A 20,034-nucleotide genomic window follows, 5' to 3' on the forward strand; every position below is an offset into this window, starting at 1 on the left:
ATACTGTGGAATAGTTTCATTTTTCTGCATATTGATATTTCAAAGTTTATCCTTGAGCGCCAGTTTCCTATTGTCGCTACTATTCTAGAACAGATCTGTCAATGCCTACCTTATTGCATAAGGAGTTTCTTTCCCATGGAGATTGGTGACAATGTGGTCTTTTATGCCCTCCAATATTATTCTCCTCGCCTTGGCTACATCTTTCTTCCACTGCGCAAGGTTATCGACATCCGATTTCACTAGTTTTACAACATCTCTCTTGATGTATTCTAGCAATCCGTTGTCATCTAATACCGCCTCCATGTGATCCTTCCATATGATGAAATTAGAGCTGCCATCCAAGGCATACTCTAGCCTCAGCCAGTTGAAGGTCATATTCTCTGCTCTTAAGAGTTCCTACTACATTGGACTGCAAATTCGAACCTCCTGAGAAACAACTTCAAAATTCCTGCTCTAATGTGAATCCTCCTATAAAACCATGTATAAAATATGGTGTTGTTGACAGTGCTGGACCTACCAACATGTCAAGGGGATCTCCCAGGTAATAAATCCCAATTAGACCTTAGACTATTTGGTGTAGGAGTCCCAGCAGTGGGTCGTAAGGTAATGCCTTGATCGTGATGTCGCACAGAGGCAAGTAAGAAAACTCTGTCAGTAGCAAGGGTGTAACACTGCAGTGAGTCAAGGTGAATGAGAGGTTCTAACACATGGGGGTTGAGATGAGTGCGCCCCTTAGCAACCTCTAGTAGTACTCAGTTGAGAAGGGAACACACAAGCGAAGATGCATCACAAGCTAGAAAGAAGATCAGTCGACAATCCAAAGTGATGGTTAAACCAACAACACATCTGCATCAAGATTCATATAATTGCATACGAAGCAGTTCATACAAAAATACATAAGTTAAACAACATATATTGCTAAGAAATCGGAGCAATCCAACTACAATAACAACATATGCATGAAAATGTGTTGGCTCTTATTATATAAAGAAGTGTAAGTCCCAATCATACAATACATCCATGTAAATGTGCTAGCCCCAACAGTGGAACATTAAAGCCACATCCGCCTACTCCTCCAAAGAGATGAACTATCTCAGTGCAGTGGAGAAGCCAAGGTGCGTTACAATACTATCCAAGATTTCTTCAAGATAGTCTTATTAGAAGCTTAGCTGACTAAAAGCCTATACAATGAGTTATGAGGGACTATTTATAGCAAAGGGTGGAGTGGCCCTTGACATTCCCCTTTGTGATTGTTCAATTACCCTCATGATGCTTCACCTACTCTATGACTGTTACATTCACTATTCACACTTGACTTACACTTGACATGACTCAACATTACAATGCACATGTACCTATGTGAACACAATGGCTTGAGCAAGCCAAACTAGACATCACTCTGAATTAGACAACTATAGAAGTCCAACTGCTCAACATCCTCATGCTGATCAATAGTAACATATTGATGCCAAGATTTGTAGTATCTCATAGTGTCCATGTGTTCCGTGGTGACCTCTGTCTGAAACTTGACCTTCACCTCCATAGCATCTGGGTCCACTGCTCGAGCTCCTTTGTCCAGCTCATCTGAAAGCATGTGCATCATTGTCTTCGACGTGGATAGACTACATCATGCATCATGCATGGGAAGCCTGTATGCTAGTGATGAGTTGCGAGAGGTCCTCATAGTTCTAAATTTGACCCCGGATACATGCCTTCAGCTGGACCACATGTGGCCTCATCATCTTTGGCAAGTGAAGTGGGGCTCCCTTGTACTTCATCGTCCATGTTTTCATGTCATCAACAACAACACGTATGTTTGTCAAGATGCGTGCTCTCCTAGCACATCATTGCTGCCATCCATTGGGATGGATGACTGCCTAGTACACGGTACCAAACTTGGAGTACAATGCTTGCATAACTGTGTCAAGGGACAGTACTTCATCTAATATTGCCTTCTTCAATTCAGCTCAAGTGAACATTGTCACCAAGTATCCTCCTTGCTTGGCCACCTGTAGTTCCTTCGGCATTCACTCATTCTCAATTATAAGAAAACGAGCACTTGAGCTAGTGGCTTTGGCATACACTCTGGTTGCATCAGCCAAAGAATCTGGATGCTTGTGCACATCAGTCACGATCACTCATTCTTCAACTTGCACTAGGGATGATTGATCCTTGCGAGACTGCACAACTCTATGTTGGGATTCATAAAATGAGATGTTGTGCATCTCTTCTTCTGGCTGATCACCAAGGATCTCAATGCCTCCTTGGTCATCAAATACTTGCTCCTCTTATGGATGCATTGAAGTAGGTGAGTTGACCTCTTTGTGGTGAGGCATGAGGTCGGTGTCCTGCTCCAACTCCTGCTTCTCCATATCTACATCCAACTGTTGAAGTGCATGTTCTATCTCATGAGCAAAGTCTTGCCCCTGCGATGGTTCACCTTGTTCGCTTGATGCCAGCTGTTCAGATGAATCAACTACTTGTACGGGTGCTGCTTTATCTGTTTGCACATGATGTGCCCCCTGTTTTATATGTTGTTGTTGCGCTTCCCTCTCCTGTTTGTGAAACTCTTGTTCCTTTCGAAGTTGCTCCCTCAGCTCATGCAACTCCTTCTTTGCTTCTTCCATTCTCTTCTTATCCTTTTGTCTTTGCGCAATTCGCTTGTTGCATTGCTACCTCTTTGCCTCTATAGCCATAATTGCTTTCTCTACAAGTGGATTTGCTCGAAACTTGCAACTTTGCTCCTCCTCCATGCGATCGAAAATATTCCTCTTCCCTTTGTTGCGCATTGGTATGCCTGGCTCTATTTCCGTTGTTGCTATTGTTGGTGCTCTTCGTGATGCTGCTTCACACTACTTCGCTAACCACTAAACAGTGAATCCAACCAGTGCATTGGGTCTAGAGAAACTGTAGAAATATCTCCATGGGTCCTCCTTGGCCCAATGAAACACCTCGTAGATCAAGTTGAACTGAAATATCATGTAGTGATCCTTCACAATGCAATGTGGGTCATATATATTGTAGCTTCGGAGGTCGAACAGGTATTTCTTCATCAGTTCTGCTTTGACATCCGCTTTCTTGATACTCTGGATATCATATAACCCAATATGCAATGGAAGAGTGGGCCAAGGTGCCTTCTTCTTTCGCTGTAATCTAGATGTCAATTTTGTTGAGATGTGATAGGCTACTTCCTGCATGACAAGTATGTCCAAGGAAAACTTTGGCAGAACATGCAAAGGCTTCTCTGCACTGAACATTCAAATGAAAGTGTTGGACGGTGAGGCATACCAATCTGCAATACTTATCAATGCTTCCATTGCTTCCTTTGACATGCAGGGTGGATCTTGTTCGAATATCATCTTGTACAAAGGGACGACAAAATGATCAGACAACCATGTGATTAATCCTTTGAAGCTGCATTCAGACAATAACTTGAAATATGTGTTCACAACAGTCTCTACCAATGACCATGCCCACTCCAAGGCTGGGAACTCGTGTTGGGCACATATTGCATCTAGAATGTAGGAGGACATGTAAATCTTTGAATGCATACCTCCGGGTGAATGTCTAGCCTCCATGACTTGCTTCTTCAGCTAATGAGCCAGTATTCCAGACCAGTTACATGGTTTTCCTTCCCTAGCCACTTGGTCTAGTGCAACCACCCAACTCTGTGGGAAGGTTTTTGTGCTTGCTTGGCCATATAGTCGACAAGAAAATATGATCAAGTATTAGTACGTCTTCCCAAATATCTTTGTCTTGTAGACCTGGTTGGGTGTCATCCTGAAACAAGCTGGCTCCTTTACCCAATCCTTCAAAATCTCTCTGGAGTTAGCACTATTGTTGGGTAAGATGAATGGAGTCTCCATGATAGCCACGGGCTTTGACATTTGATACATCTCATCATAGTCTTGTTCCCAAAAGGTTGCAAGCTCCGTCCCACTGACACTGCTCAAGGTCATCATCTTGAGATCAGTGTGAGAGACGATCTAGTGTATCATGTCCGCGCATGGGAACACGAGATATCTACATGCAATATGGTACAAGCCGGACTTGTGAATTTTCACGTACACTTGACGATCTTCAAGGTATTCCCCAAAAGTTCCTGCAAATGTTTCATTGACTTCTTGCCACTTCAGTTTGATGTCCTTGTCTAGATACAACTTTGTATCTTCATAAATCGGCAGACTAGAGGACATTTTCTCAGCTGCTACTCCAACTGCATTTCCATCAGTGTCTTGAGATCCTATTCTCTTGGAAGCCATTGAGACATATGAAAACCTGAAAGATCTAGAGACAAGAAACATGCATGGCAAGAAATATGTCAGCGAAAACAAAGAAAATTCTATCGAATGACACAACACATACCTGGGAAACTGATGAGCAAGAGTGTGCAACTTCTTCTAGGAGGTTGGGTGACTGGTTCCTAGAACTATGCAAAAGTTAGTCTAGGCTTTTTGGGAGGCAGGATTGGCTGTTGGATATGCGCAATGTGCAACCCAGACTGGCTTCTGGCTGTTGGGATTGCACAATGCACAATTCCAGCTAGGAAGGATTGCAGGCCTAGGGACTGATTTGCACAATTTCTTGGGCCAGCAATCACTGTCCTCTAGAAATGCACAAAACATTCCTGGAGGCCAGTGCTGGGGAAAAATGCACATTTCTGGATAGGAAGGCAGAGCCTTCCTTCCCCAGATTGCGCAAAGCAGTCTTAGTGAGGCAGAGTCCGGGCTAAGGTTGGCCCAACTCACCAATGGGCAACTAAAAGAAAATAAGACAGTGAATGCATGGCGACACTAAGTGATAGTAGAAGTGATTGAAAGTGCATGCAAAACATGAATGAAATATTCAGTAAACATATCAAGATGCATGTGGGTGAAGCGATTCGCCGGTTCAACGAACGTTCATGCAAAACAGATTCATGCATACGACATCAGTGAGACAACAACGACAACTGAAATAGAGCTAGGAGAAGCTAGTACACATGTAAACGACAATAAGCGTTCAAAGAAATCAAGTAAACAACCCTCATACAAGCGAATACACAAAAAGCGACAGAAATGTTGAAAAAGACAAGTTGAGACCACTTACCCATGGATAGCTGAGCCGAATGTGTCGAAGAGTACTGGATGTGTTGTGGGATGTCAGAGCTCCAAGATCGATGTGATATAATGAGCTATTATGCATCAAATAAATAAGTTTGGGCTCATGATGTGCATGCCACAAATCTAGGAAAAAGCGACACTTGAAGGGAAACTTCTAAAACAACTTTGCATGTGACCCCCAGTAGCTAAAAATAGCTCCCTGAATCATGGGATTCCTTTTTCATGTTGCCTTTTTCTATTCTGGGAAGAACCAGTCATGCATGCAAGTCAAGTTTCCTTGGTCCCAGGTGGAACTGGTCAACTAGATTACTCATGCATGCAGTTGCTCAACTTCTTGAGAAAAATGCGCATTTTTGGCTGGGCGCTGGGCTAACTGCTTAGGAGGTTTGTACAATTTTTGGGTAGAGTAGCTGAATGCTACCCAGATTTGCACAAATTCTGGGTTGAGCAGTCGTGTTAGGGAAATTTACACAATTTCTGCTAGGAGTGTTAGCTAGCAGAATTGCGCAATCTGGGAGCCCAGCAGGTTGCCAGATAGAATTGCGCAATTTCTGGAGGGAAGGCTGGTTGCCCTCCAAAAATGTGCAATTTTCTTGGGGAAGCTGCTCAACCTGCAATTGGACCAATTCCGGGTGAACAACCTGTGAGGGAAGTGGGTCAAGATGTGATCGACAAGCTGCCTTTGTGCATAAAAAACACTGAACCTTGTGTACTTGACGAAGCAAGACAAGGTGATGTGAAAGGTTGGTAGGGAGGCTCCAAAACGAGCTAAGGAAAAATTTTGGAGGGTGGTTGTAGCCACTACAACACTTGGAGACACACTGGTAGAACTCCATCTCTTTCAATGGACCTTGTTCATGAAAAACAAGTCTAACACCTCCAAAAGTATTGTTCAGTTCTTAGCTCATCTTAGTTTCACACTGGCTTAATTGTAAGATGTAGAATTTGCCAAGCTCTTGGTCGATTGCCACACATTCCAAGCCAAGGAAATATAGTTGTTTCGATTGGGGTTGAGGGGTATATAGGTGCACAGGAAGTATAGTCGTCAGAGTCTTAGTTTCATCTTTGGTGTTTCTCGACTACCATTAGGCCTTGACAATACCCTAGTGGAGTCACATAGGAACACAAGCATGGCTTCATTGCCAGTGAGCATAGTCAGTACCCCAACGAAGTTACTTGCACCACCTCCCTATGCAAGAATACTTTCTCTTCTTTTGCCTTATTCATTATTCATTTTGAATTTTTTGACTTTTCATTTTTTCATTTTTCATTTTTCAACTGTGCATAACACTTACTCATTTCAGAGGTGGAAGAGGGATCTTGACTTATTAAGAGCAGAATAGGTTGTTCCAATAGAGAAGTAGTTTATTGTATCTCTGACGTTCTTGTTAAGGTTTTCCCCCTCACCTTACTCTACTTGACTGAGCTGAAAGGGGTTAACCCAAAAACAACCGACTAGAGAAGGTGACACTAGTTAGTGCACAAGCGTTGTGTTTTCACCAAGGTTCACTTCGAACAATACATATTTTCCTTCGACATATCAAGGACTGAAAGTAACAGGCTCTTCATACAGAGGAAAGATGATAGATAACCAAGTAGTGATAGATGTACAAGCCCTCTTGTACTTCACCTAGCTCGTTTCAAGAGTCATACATGGTTTCATGAAAAAATAACCTACGAACGAAACAAAAGAACTAACAAACATCAGAGCAAAGCAAAAGAAAAATCAAAAGTGAAATAAAAGCAAGTAAGAAAAAAATCAAGTAGACAAACAAGCAAATAAAGTGAAAGAAAACAAGCATGCAAGCAGACTGACTGAAAGGAAACACTACTCCTACTCCTACACTAATAGTGCATGGGCCTGATCACGTGAAGTGATATTTCCAATGCAGCCACTGGCGCATTGGTAGACCCATGTTGATGAGGACTTGGTCCGCGACAAACCTATTGTGAACCAGCAAGCAAGAAAGATATAACAATGAAGACAACCACACTTCGTGTCTTATAGTGCCCACATGACATAAGTGAGTACGAGTGCATGACGGGTAATCTGTGGACTTATCATGGTGCTATGTGACACTGCATGCAACTTTAAAGCATAAGCACACTCTTGACTGAGACAGGCAAGAAAATGAAATAAACAAATAAAACTTGCATCGTACATATGTGCTTGCAATGTAAGATTTCTCCAATGCATGAGCGATGGGATCGTGTAGTTCGAGTGGAGGAGATGTTATTTGTGTGTGAGATGGATCTTCAATGCATACAGATGATTGATGAGGAGCCTTGGGTGATTGAATAGTTTCATGATCAGAAGTGACACTAACCCCAAGACAGTGAGGACCTGACATAACCATCAGCTCAGACTGAAGTGCCTCGACAATCTTAGGTGTTTCAACTTCATCATCGAGTAGATCATCATAAACTGGTGGCTTCAAAAGATCAACTGTGATAGAGTCATGATCGTGATCAAATATGGAAACAAATGGATCATGACCGCCACGATCCAAAAAATCAATGATTTCATTGGCATCCTCATGATCAGATGAATCAAACAGAGGGGTAGATGAAAAGTGAATAAACTCATCCTTTGCGTTTCTAGAAAAGACAGATGAAAGATCAAGTGGGTTTTCAATGAATAGTGTATCAAATGATGGAACAACATCCAACGAGTCCTACGAGTGATCAACAATGGGTGCATTCGTGGATGAAGACACAGTACATGTGAAATCATGGATGACAGGTTCACCAAAGAGGTTAGGAGAGAACAGATGGGGCTCGAACGGAAGGGAGACATCCCTCGTCGAGTGTTGATGCTCAAGCTCCCACTCATACTCTTCATGAATGATAGCACATGTTGGTTATGCAACACCAACTCTGTCAATGGGTTGTTCCTTGTTCACAACACGTGAAGAGTCCGGAATGGATGAACACAAGACAACATCATCTAAAGGAACACCCGAGTACCAAGACAGAGGTCATAAAATAGAATGCATATAAGAACTCAAAGGACTCACAACCAAATTTGTGTGAAAATTGAGTGAAGTGATGTTGGGAGAATGTGAAATATGAACAAGTGTGAGCATGATCTTCAACATCACTTGGAAGTGGTGGAGTTATTGAATTAAAGGGAGATGGATAGTCAGTCGAGACAGTGACCACATCCACATGAGATTGTGTAGCTCCATCAATGAATAATGTTGAGCGAGGCTTGATCTCAAGCTTCTTCTTGGGACGGGCAGATTTCTTAAGGCAATACTCGAACCAGTCCCAAAGATAGGCAAATTTCATCTGGCTCCTTGGAGCTTGAAACTTCAAGTCACAAAAGCGTTGCCAAATATCAATAACCGATTCATGCGGAGCCTTCCATTGCTGTAACAATTTTCGGTAAAGATGGTCTAGATTAAAATTATGGAAAGTGTCTTCAATAAGATCACAGAAGTGCTCAAGTGAGTGCATGCTGTCAGCCTATAGGTTGAGCAACCATCTACATGGAGATTCAGGAAGTGTGTGTGCAAGAAGCAAATTGGCATGTTTGTCAGAACACCCATCTTCCTCATGAAGCATGGAAAGAAAGCCATGTAAGTACTCAGGCTAGGCCACTTTTCCTTCAACATCATACGTGAAAATGGACAAGAGATTGAAAAACTCCCCCGTGATGGAGACATATTCACGATTCAAAAAACATCGCGGAGGGAGAAGAGTGCAAGAATCAATGAAAGCTATGCAAAGGTTCAAAACTCGATGAGAGGACATAGCTTGTCATTAGGCCCTCCTTCTAGCGCCAAAAATGTTGATGGTGCCGGACCCTCCAACATGTCAAGGGGATCTCCCTGGTAAAAATTCCCAATTAGACCTCAGATCGTTTGGTGTAGGAGTCCCAGTAGTGGGTTGTAAGGTAATGCCTTGACCGCAATGTCGCACAAAGGCAAGTAAGATAAATTTGTTAGTAGCAAGGGTGTGACTGCTGTAGTGAGTCAAGGAAGGTGAATGAGAGGTTTTAACACATGGGGTGTGAGATGAGTGTGCCCCTTAGTAACCTATAGCAGTACTTAGTTGAGAAGGGAACACAGGAGCAAAGATGCATCACAAGATGGAAAGAAGATCAATTGACAATCCAAAGTGATGGTTAAACCAACAACACATCTGCACCAAGATTCATATAATTGCATATGAAGCAGTTCATACACAAGTACGTAAGTTAAACAAAATATATTGCTAAGCAACCAGAGCAGTCAAACTACAATAACAACATATGCATGAAAATGTGTTGGCTCTTATTATATAAAGAAGTGTAAGTCCCAATCATATAATACATCCATGTAAACCTACTAGCCCCAACAGTGGAACGTTACAGCCACATCCACCTGCTCCTCCAAAGAGATGAACTATCTCTGTGCAGTGGAGAAGCCAAGGCGCGTAACAACACTGTCCAATCTTTCTTCAAGATAGTCTTATCAGAAGCTTGGCTGACCAAAAGCCTATAAAATGAGTTATGAGGGACTATTTATAGCAAAGGGTGGGGTGGTCCTTGACATTCCCCTTTATGACTGTTCAACTACCCTCATGACTCTTCACCTACTGTATGATTGTTACATTCACTATTGACACTTGACTTACACTTGATGATCTGAATTGGAACCATGAAGAATAATCAAAAGAACCATGGCTATACTAGGTCGGGACAAAATTCAAAGAATCAAGAACAGCAATCAAAAACACCTCTAAAACAGTGGCAGTTAGCAGCGAGCATGGAACGACGAGGACCTCGGTCAAACCGCGTGGACCAAGGCCCATGGAGACTACGCAAGAGGCGAAACTAGCCCCTAGGGAGCCCTGATCAGGAAACAGAGGGAGTTTTTGATGTGCTAAGCGCTAATCGTGCATCGCTGGGCAAAAACCCTCAAGAAGGAGAGGCCCCAAGTATCTGGTCACGTGGGAGCCGGGGAAACCGTGGGACAAAGGCTAACGGCTAAAGGTGGGACCTGCTCCAAAACCGACGGTATTGATCGGAGGCATCCTTAGGCGGTAAGCAGTTTTGGTGAAATCGGAGCGATTCCACTCAGCGCCCGACGCATGGCAAGCAGAGGAGAGAGAAAACCACCGCTCATCGTGTGCTAACGGTTGAGCAAGTCAACTGCGCGAAATGAGCGGATGGCGTTGGATCTAGGGGATCCAGATCTGACGACCGATATCGCGCCCGATGATAAGACCAGAATTAACATGGGAATAAGTTGCGATTTAGAAGAATTTGAGGTCTGCTTTGACCGCCAAGGTGGCGGAAGACTCATCCCATGACATAATCGAAGAATTGAACCAATGAAGTAGGCTAGCGCAGTTTGTAGGAGGACAAGTGGCTGCTCCTTGTGAGCCTGATGATGACGCTGAGACAGGGAACTACAAGTGCAGTTGCAAGCAGGCGATCCAATGGAGGCGGAAGAGGAATCGAACCACCATGAGATCGAATGGACTTAAAGCCATGAACAAAGAACATAAAGAAGACAGAGAGAACACCGAAGATAGAAGACAAAGAAGAGAAGAACCAGTGAAGCAAAAAGCAGAAAGAAGACAGAGGGCCGAGCTGACCAAAGGCAGCGTCGAGCACCAGAGAGCTTGAGAGATTCAAGCCATCCCTGAGAGGATATGTCAGACCAAAGAGGTCAAAGAGCTGGTAAGGAAAAGAGTCTGCGTACTCCAGTGGCTTGGGGAATCCAAGAACCACCTTTCCTAGCCAAGCTATTTCAGGAGACCCATATTGAGCTCGTTCATTGTAATTCTCTACTTTAAGACACAATAAAAGAAGGCCACCACTGAGAGCTGGAGTGGAGATGTAGCCCTGGAGGATAGGGTGAACTCCTTATTAATTTCTTGTGTTCTTGTATTTGCTTAATGTATTTCTCTGCTATTCTCCATTTCAAGTGTCTATGTATTTGCAATCTAATCGATCCATTGCTTAAATAACATAGACACACACCAACACATGAGTCTGTAATACCTTCATTTAATAAATATTTAACTGAGGTCACCCATAGGGTGATTATCATATCAAGTGGTATCAGAGCTTTAGGCTGTAAGGTTAGACAAGCTTGTGTTGGTTTAGCTGTTGAATGCTCACTAGATCAAAGCTCAAATTAGGAGAAGGAGAGTTGGTCGAAACTAATCCTGAAATTGGGAGAGTCTATCCTCGGAAGACAATGTCAGAGGAAGGTTCTGTGGGGCTAGACCCTCAATTCATAGAAAGTTTCCTAGCTATAAAGTCCATGGTAGAAGAAATGTATAAGGACTTTAGAAAGCATAAGGATGAAGATTCATCAGGTTCTAAACAAGACAAAGAAGAAGATGAGTCTCATTCCCATGACCACTCAAAGGGAAAATGGAAAGAGGAAAACTTCCTCACACCTCCTAATAGCCCTGTGCATAATAAGAAAGCATCTTTGATCAAGCTAGATGTTAAATTTGACTTGCCTATATATGATGGAGAGCTAAATTCTGAAAAGTTGGACAATTGGATTAGACAAATTAATGTTTATTGCAGAGTACAGAACATTGACTTAGACAAGAGCAAATTTAGCTGGCAAGCCTACGCCTAGGAGGCACTACCTTGGTTTGGTGGGAAGGCAGAACCCAAGCTGACATGAAAAGACATGGTAAGACTATCTCTGTCTGGAGTGACTTTGTTTCTGCAATCAAGAAGCAGTTCTATCCATTGGCCTACATGCAACAAGCCATGATGAGTTGGCAGACTCTTCGGCAGTTGAAAGGGAAAAGTGTGCAAGGGTACACTCAAGAATTTAGAAAGAGAGCATTGATTCTAGGAATCTCATTAGACTCACCAGAGACTCTTTTGAAGTACATTGGTGGTCTATACAGCTACATGAGGCATACCATCTTCATGTTTAATCCCACTAGTATAGATGAGGTATTTGTACAAGCTACTCATCTAGAAGCTAGAGGAAAGAATGGAAATCCAGAAGTTGGGGGACCATCCCAACCCACTGAAAACAAGATCAAGGAGAAAAGAAAGCAGAAGTGGAAAGCAAGGAAGGCAAACACTGCACAGAAAAGCAAAGCTTCATGCACTCACTGTAAAAAGGATGGGCATGATGATAAGCATTGCTGGATTTTGCATCCAGACCTAAGACCTAAGAAGTCCGAGGGCAAGAAGAAGAAGACTGTTGCAGCTATTCAGAAAGATTTGGGGTCTGACTCGAGAGATGAAACAACCATTGCAGCCACAGGTATAAAAGGTAAGAATTTTGAAGCATCTACCAGTAATTCTGCTCAATCTATTATTGATGAAGAACATGAGAGAAAAAGACATGAGCTTTTCCATATTCGATTTGTTTCCAAATATCAAAAGATTGATACTTTGTTTGATAGTGGCTCACAAGTAAATTTGATTTTTGAAGCAATTGTAAAGAAATTGGGATTAAAAACTACACCTCACAAGAAACCATACCCATTAGGATGGTTGAATGATAAAGCACAACTACAAGTGACTAGACAGTGAAAACTCAAGTTTTCTTTTGGTTCAACATTTGTAGATGAGGTTGAGTTAGACATAATTCCTTTGGATATATGTGGAATTGTTTTAGAAAGTCCTTACTTGTATGGTAGAACAAGTATCTACTTGTTAAAGATGGAATCGAATACTTTGTAAGAGCGCATAAGCTCAAGAATAATTATACTCTCATAAACTCAGGGCAGATGAAAAGAATGATAAATTCATGCAAACAATTCTTACTGATGGTTGTAAAGGAAAAGAAACTTGATAAAACCAATGTATTTGAGGGCTATAATGCTAAACAACAAGCTGATATAGAAAAGGTTGTTTCAGAGTATGATGTCTTGTTTCAAGAACCTAAAGGTCTACCACCCAAAAAGGAAATAGTACATGATATTATTTTGCAACAAGATGCTCCATTGCCTAACATTGGAGTGTACAGGTTGTCTGCTTTAGAGAATGGTGAAATCAAGAAGCAGGTGCAGGAGTTTCTTGAGAAGGGGTTCATCAGGCCTAGCACATCACCATGTGGGTCACCAATCGTTTTGGTGAGAAAGAAAGATGGCTCGCGGAGAATGTGCATTGACTACCGAGCACTGAATAAGATAACAATCAAAAATCGTTATCCACTTCCTCACATAGATGATCTTCTAGATCAATTGAAAGAAGTTGTTTACTTCACCAAGCTGGACTTGCACAGTGGATACCATCAGGTCAGAGTTACAGAACAAGATGCATCGAAGACTGCTTTCAAAACAAAGCAGGGATTGTATGAGTGGCTAGTTATGCCTTTTGGCTTGACCAATGCTCCTGCTACTTTCATGAGATTAATGAATGATGTACTCAGACCTTTTCTTGATGATTTTGTTATTGTGTATCTGGTTGACGTTCTGATTTTTAGTAAAATGTGGGAAGAACACTTAAAGCATGTTAAGTAGACATTAGATGTTTTGAAAAGAGAAAAACTTCATGTTAAACTCTCAAAATGTGAATTTGGTAGAACATCTCTAAATTATTTGGGTCATATAGTAGGGGGTGGTAAATTGAAAATAGATCCCTCTAAAGTGGCAGTCATTGCAAACTGGCCTAAACCCAAGTATGCTACAGAAGTGAGAAGCTTCTTAGGAGCAGCACAATATTGGAGGAAGTTCATTTCTAACTTTTCCTCAATTGTTGCTCCCTTACATGCTTTAATAGGATTGAACAAGGTGTTTCAGTGGGGAGGAAAACATCAGAAAGCCTTCGAACACCTTGAAAGAAAATATTAGTACAACACCTGTACTAGCACTACTTGATCTACAAAGACCTCTTGAGATCGAAACATATGCCAGTGACTATGCCATGGGAGCAGTGTTGACACAGCACGGTAAACCCATATGTTATCATTCTGAGACTTTTAATCCTGCAGTAGTTAACTATCCTACATATGATAAAGAATTGTATGCATTAGTTCAAAGTGTGAAAAGTGGAAACATTATTTAACGGGCAAAGAGACAGTAATACATACTAATCATCAACCACTTCAATATCTGCACTCCCAAACTAAGTTGCAGCAATCAAGACACTACATATGGATGGGTTTTCTACAACAATTTCATTTAGTCATCAGATATAGAAAGGGCATACATAAAAAAGTTGCAGACATGTTATCCAGACCCACTATAAATGCATCTACTATACTTAAGCATAATTTGGTACTACATGAAAGCTACATTGAACAATATGCTCAAGATATAGACTTTAAAGATGTATATGCAACTTTGAGTCAAGGCAAAAGGGTAGAAGAATTGGATTATGATGTAAAGGACTGACTCTTATATCATTGTGGGAAACTCTGCATTCCACAAACTGAGAGAGTAAAGATAATTAGAGAAGCACACACTTCTCTGATATCAGGTCACTTTGGGGTAAGTAAAACAGTTTCACAGCTGCAAATATTTTGTTATTGGCCAAAAATGAATGAGACAGTTTCTAGATATGTAAGAGGGTGTACTATGTGTGCTCAAAGCAAGCCCAGCAACAGAAAACTAGGCTTGTACACTCCACTACCAGTTCCTTCTCACCCTTGGGAAAGTGTTTCCATGGATTTTGTTGGAGGATTGCCTAAATCTAGGAAAGGTCATGATTATCTATATGTTTTTGTGGATAGGTTCAGCAAAATGTGTATTTTGATACCCTGAAATAAACAAATTACAGCTGAACAAACTACAAAATTGTTCTTTGAACATGTATGGGTTCATTTTGGATTACCCACTTCCATTGTGTCTGATCGAGACAACCAATTTGTGGGGAAATTTTGGTAAAGTCTGTGGGAACTGATGGGCACCAAACTGAAGAAGAGCACAACTTTTCATCCACAAAATGGTGGTCAGACAGAAGTATTTAACAGGACAGTAATCCAACTACTCAGAGGATATTGCAGAAAACATCCTAAGCTTTGGGATGAACATTTGTGCTATGTGCAACATGCTTACAATAGAGCAAAACATTCTTCTACACATAGATCTCCTTTTGAGACCTGTTTTGGTTTTACACCAAGGTCTCCTTTGGATTTTGTCTTTGGTAAAGATACCATAGTTGATGGAAACAATGATGTGGACAAGGCAACTAGGTTCATTGAACAGATCTAGGAGATCCACCAGGTAGTTAGGAACAACTGGAAAAGAGCCAAGCCAAATACAAGGCTAGGCATGACAAGCATCGGATGGAGCATAGTTTTCAAGCTGGTGACCAGGTCTGGCTATATATAAGCAAGGACAGGATGCAAGGTGAAGGTAAAAAGCTAAAGCCTATAAGGTATGGACCCTTTAGGATACTTGAGAAGATTGGTGAAAATGCTTTTTGCCTTGATCTACCAGCTTACATGCACATCTACTCAGTCATAAATGCAAACTGGTTGATATTGTTTGAACCTTCAATGATTGAGGATCCTAAAGAGTAGAGTCAGTTGCCTTCTATTGATGACCTGCTACCTGAATATCTTAACGAATTACAGGAAGACACAATCTTGGACAAGTAGGTGAGGACAACATGCAAAGGAGATGTTGAGTACCTCGGAATTAGGCTCAAAGGTTCAAATCCGAGCAATGCAAAGTGGATTGAGATTGGACAAGTGAGACAGCAGTACCCTCACTTAGTCGACGCTTGAAAAACCAACTTTTGGTGGTCCAAAGGATTTTCAGTGGGAAGGCCGTGATCTGAATTGGATCCATGAAGAATAATCAAAATAACCATGGCTGTACCAGGTTGGGACAGACTTCAAAGAATCAAGAACAACGATAAAAAACACCTCTAAACCAGTGGCAGTTAGCAGCCAGCGTGGAATGATAAGGACCTCAGTCAAAATGCGCTGACCAAGGCCCATGGAGACTGCGCGGGAAGCGAAACTAGCCCCTGGGGAGCCCTGATCGCTGGGAAAAAACCCTCAAGAAGGAGAGGCCCCGAGCGCTCAGTCGTGTGGGAGCCGAGAAAACCGTGGGACAAAAGGCTAACGGCTAAAGGCAGGACCCGCTCCAAAACCGACGGTATTGATCGGAGGCATCCTTGGACGGTAAGCAATTTTGGTGAAATCGGAGTGATTCCACTCAGCGCCTGATGCATGGCAAGCGGAGGAGAGAGAAAACCGCTCCTCATCGCACGCTAATGGTCGAGCAAGTCAACTGCGTGAAATGAGCGGATGGCATTGGATCTGGGGGATCCAGATCTAACGGCCGATATTGCGCCCGACGATAAGACCAGAATTAATAAGGGAATAAGCCGCGATTTAGAAGAATTTGAGGTCCGCTTTGACCACTAAGGTGGCAGAAGACTCATTCCACGACGTAACCTAAGAATTGAACCGACGAAGCAGGCTGGCACAATTTGCAGGAGGAAAAGTGGCTGCTCCCTCTGAGCCTGATGATGACACCGAGACAGGGAACTCCAAGCGCAGCTACAAGCAGGCGATTCGACGGAGGTGGAAGAGGAATCGAACCGCCATGATATCGAATGGCCTTAAAGCCATGAACAGAGAACATAAAGAAGACAGAGAGAACACTGAAGATAGAAGACAGAGAAGAGAAGAACTAGTGAAGCAAAAAGAAGAAATAAGACAGAGGGCCGAGCTGACCAAAGGCAGCATCGAGCACCAGAGAGCTTGAGAGATTCAAGCCATCCCTGAGAGGATCTGTCAGACCAGAGAGGTCAAAGAGCTGGTAAGGAAAAGAGTCTGCGTACTCCAGTGGCTTGGGGAATCCAAGAACCACCCTACGTGGCCAAGTTGTTTTAGGAGACTCGTATTGACCTCCTTCATTGTAATTCTCTGCTTCAAGACACAATAAAATAATGCCACCACTAAGAGCTGGATCAGAGATGTAGCCCTGGAGGATAGGGTGAACTCCTTATTAATTTCTTGTGTTCTTGTATTTGCTTACTGTATTTCTCTGCTGTTTTCCATTTCAAGTGTCTGTGTATTTGCAATCTGATCGATCCGTTGCTTAAATAACATAGACACACACCAGCACATGAGTCTGTAATACCTTCATTTAATAAATCTTTAATTGAGGTCACCCATAGGGTCATTATCAGATCACTTGACATGACTCAACATTACAATGCACCTGTACCCATGTGAACACAATGGCTTGAGCAAGGCAAACTAGACATCACTCTGACTTAGACAACTATAGAAGTCCAACTGCTCAACATCCTCATGCTGATCAACAGTAACATATTGATGCCAAGCTCTGTAGTCTTTGATAGTGTCCATGTGTTCTGCGGTGACATCCGTCTGAAACCTGACCTTTGTCTCCATAGCATCTGGCTACACTGCTCGGGCTCCTCTGTCAAACTCGTCTAAAAGAATGCCCATCATTATCTTCAATGTGATCGGACCAGCAACATACTTGTGCATGATGTCTGCACTGATAGGAAAGTCTAGGCTGGCGGCGATGCACATCAACTCGTCGAAGTACGAGTTAAGCTCTAATCGGACCTACTTCTTGGTCTTTACCTGGGTGAGAGTCCCAAGTGATCGGATCACATGTGTGTGCACCACAACATCCATCCTCTTGAATACTCGTGCATAGGAAGCCTGTATACTAGTGATGAGTGGCGGGAGGTCTTCATAGTTTTGGATCTAACTCCAGATACATGCCTTCAGCTCGGCCGCATTTGGCCTCATCATCTTTAGCAAGTGAAGTGGGGATCCCTTATACTTCATTGTCCATGTTTGCATGTCATCAATAGTAGCATGTATGTTCATCAAGATGCATGCTCTCCTAGCACATCGCCGCTGCCATCCGTTGAGATGGATGACCTCCTTGTGCACGGTACCAAACTTGGAGTACAATGCTCGCATAACTATGTCAAGGGACAATACTTCATCTAGTATTGCCTTCTTCAATTCAGCTCGGGTGGACATTGTCACCGAGTATCCTCCTTGCTTGGCCACCTGTAGTTCCTTCGCCATTCGCTCATTCTCAGCTACAAGAAAATGAACACTTGAGTTAGTGGCTTTGGCATACACTCTGGTTGCATTGGCCAAAGTATTTGGATGATTGCGCACATCAGTCATGATCACTCGTTCTTCAACTTGCGTCGAGATGTTTGATCCTCTAGAGTCGACACTCTGCAAGACTGCACAACTCTATGCTGGGATTCATCAAATGAGATGTTTTGCATCTCTTCTTATGTCTGATCACCAAGGATATCAGTGCCTCCTTGTTCATCTGAGACTTGCTCCTCTTATGGATGCATTGAAGCGAGTGAGTTGACCTCTTTGTGGTGAGGCATGAGGTCGGTGTCCTGTTCCAACTCTTGCTGCTCCATGTCTTCATCCAATCACTGAAGTGCATGTTCTATCTCATGAGAAAAGTCTTACCCCTATGATGGTTCACCCTGTTTGCTTGATGCTAGCTGTTCAAATGAATCAACTACTTGTACGGGCGCTGTTTTGTCTGTTGATGGCCCCCTACTGTATCTTCTGCTTCTGCGCTTCCCTCTCATATTTGCGCAACTCTTTTTCCTTTCGGAGTTGATCCCTCATCTCATGCAACTCCTTCTCTGCTTCTTCCATTCTCTTCTTATCCTTTTGTCTTCGCTCGATTCGCTTGTTGCGCTGCTGCCTCTTTACCTCTATAGCCATAACTTCTTTCTCTACAAGTGGATCTGCTTGAAACTTGCATCTTTGCTCCTCCTCCATGCAATCGACAATCTTCCTCTTCCCTTTGTCGCACATTGGTATGATTGGCTCTGCTGCCACTGCTACTACTGCTAGTACTCTCTGTGATGTTGCTTCATGTTGCTTCGCTAACCACTCCACAACAAATCCAACCGGTTCATTGGGTCTGGAGAAAATGTAGCAATATCTCCATGGGTCCTCCTCGGTCCAATGAAACGCCCCATAGATCCAGTTGAACTAAACTCTTGTGTAGTGATCCTTCATAATGCAATGTGGTTCATACAGATTGTAGCTTCAGAGGTCGAACAAGTATTTCTTCATCAGTTCTTCTTTGACATCTCCTTGCTTGATACTCTAGATATCATATAACCCAATTCGTAATGGAAGAGTGGGCCAATGTGCCTTCTTCTTCCATTGCAGTCTAGCTGTCAATCCTGCCGAGACGTGATAGGATACTTCCTACATGATAAGTATGTCCAAGGAAAGCTTTGGCAGAACATGCGGAGGCTTCTCCGCACTGAACATTGGATGAAAGTGTCAGACGGTGAGGCATATCAATCTACAATACCTATCAATGCCTCCATTGCTTCCTTTGACATGCGGGGTGGATCTTGTTCAAATATCGTCTTGTACAAAAGGATGAAAAAATTCGAACAACCATGTGATTACTCCTTTGAAGCTCCATTCGGACAACAACTTGAAATACGTGTTCATAGCAGTCTCTGCCAATGACCATGCCCACTCCAAGCTTGGGAACTCATGTCAGGCACAGACTACATCTAGGATGAAGGTAGACATGTAAATCTCTACATGCATACCTTCGGGTGACTATTGAGCCTTCATGACTTGCTCCTTTAGTTGACGAGCCAGTATTCCTGACTAGTTACATGGTTTTCCTTCTCTAGCCACTTGGTCTAGTGCAACCACTCAACACTGTGGGAAGGTTTTTGTGCTTGTTTGGCCATATAATTGACAAGCAAATATGATCAAGTATTGATATGCCTTCCTTAGTATCATTGTCTTGTAGAACTGGTTGGGTGTCATCCTGAAATGAGTTGGCTCCTTTACCCAATCCTTCACAATGTATCTAGAGTTAGCATTATTTTTGGGTAAGCTGAATGGAGTCTCCATGATAGCCACGAGATTTGAAATCTGATACATCTCATCATAATCCTGTTCCCAGAAGGTCACAAGCTCCGTCCCACTAACACTGCACAAGGTCATCGTGTCGGGATCAATGTGAGATACAGTCTAGTGTATCATGTCCA

The sequence above is a fragment of the Pinus tabuliformis genome, chromosome 1_2, assembly GCF_031772625.1.
Source record: "Pinus tabuliformis cultivar Carrire ecotype Pingquan chromosome 1_2, CPIR1, whole genome shotgun sequence".
Classification (NCBI taxonomy): Eukaryota; Viridiplantae; Streptophyta; class Pinopsida; order Pinales; family Pinaceae; genus Pinus; species Pinus tabuliformis.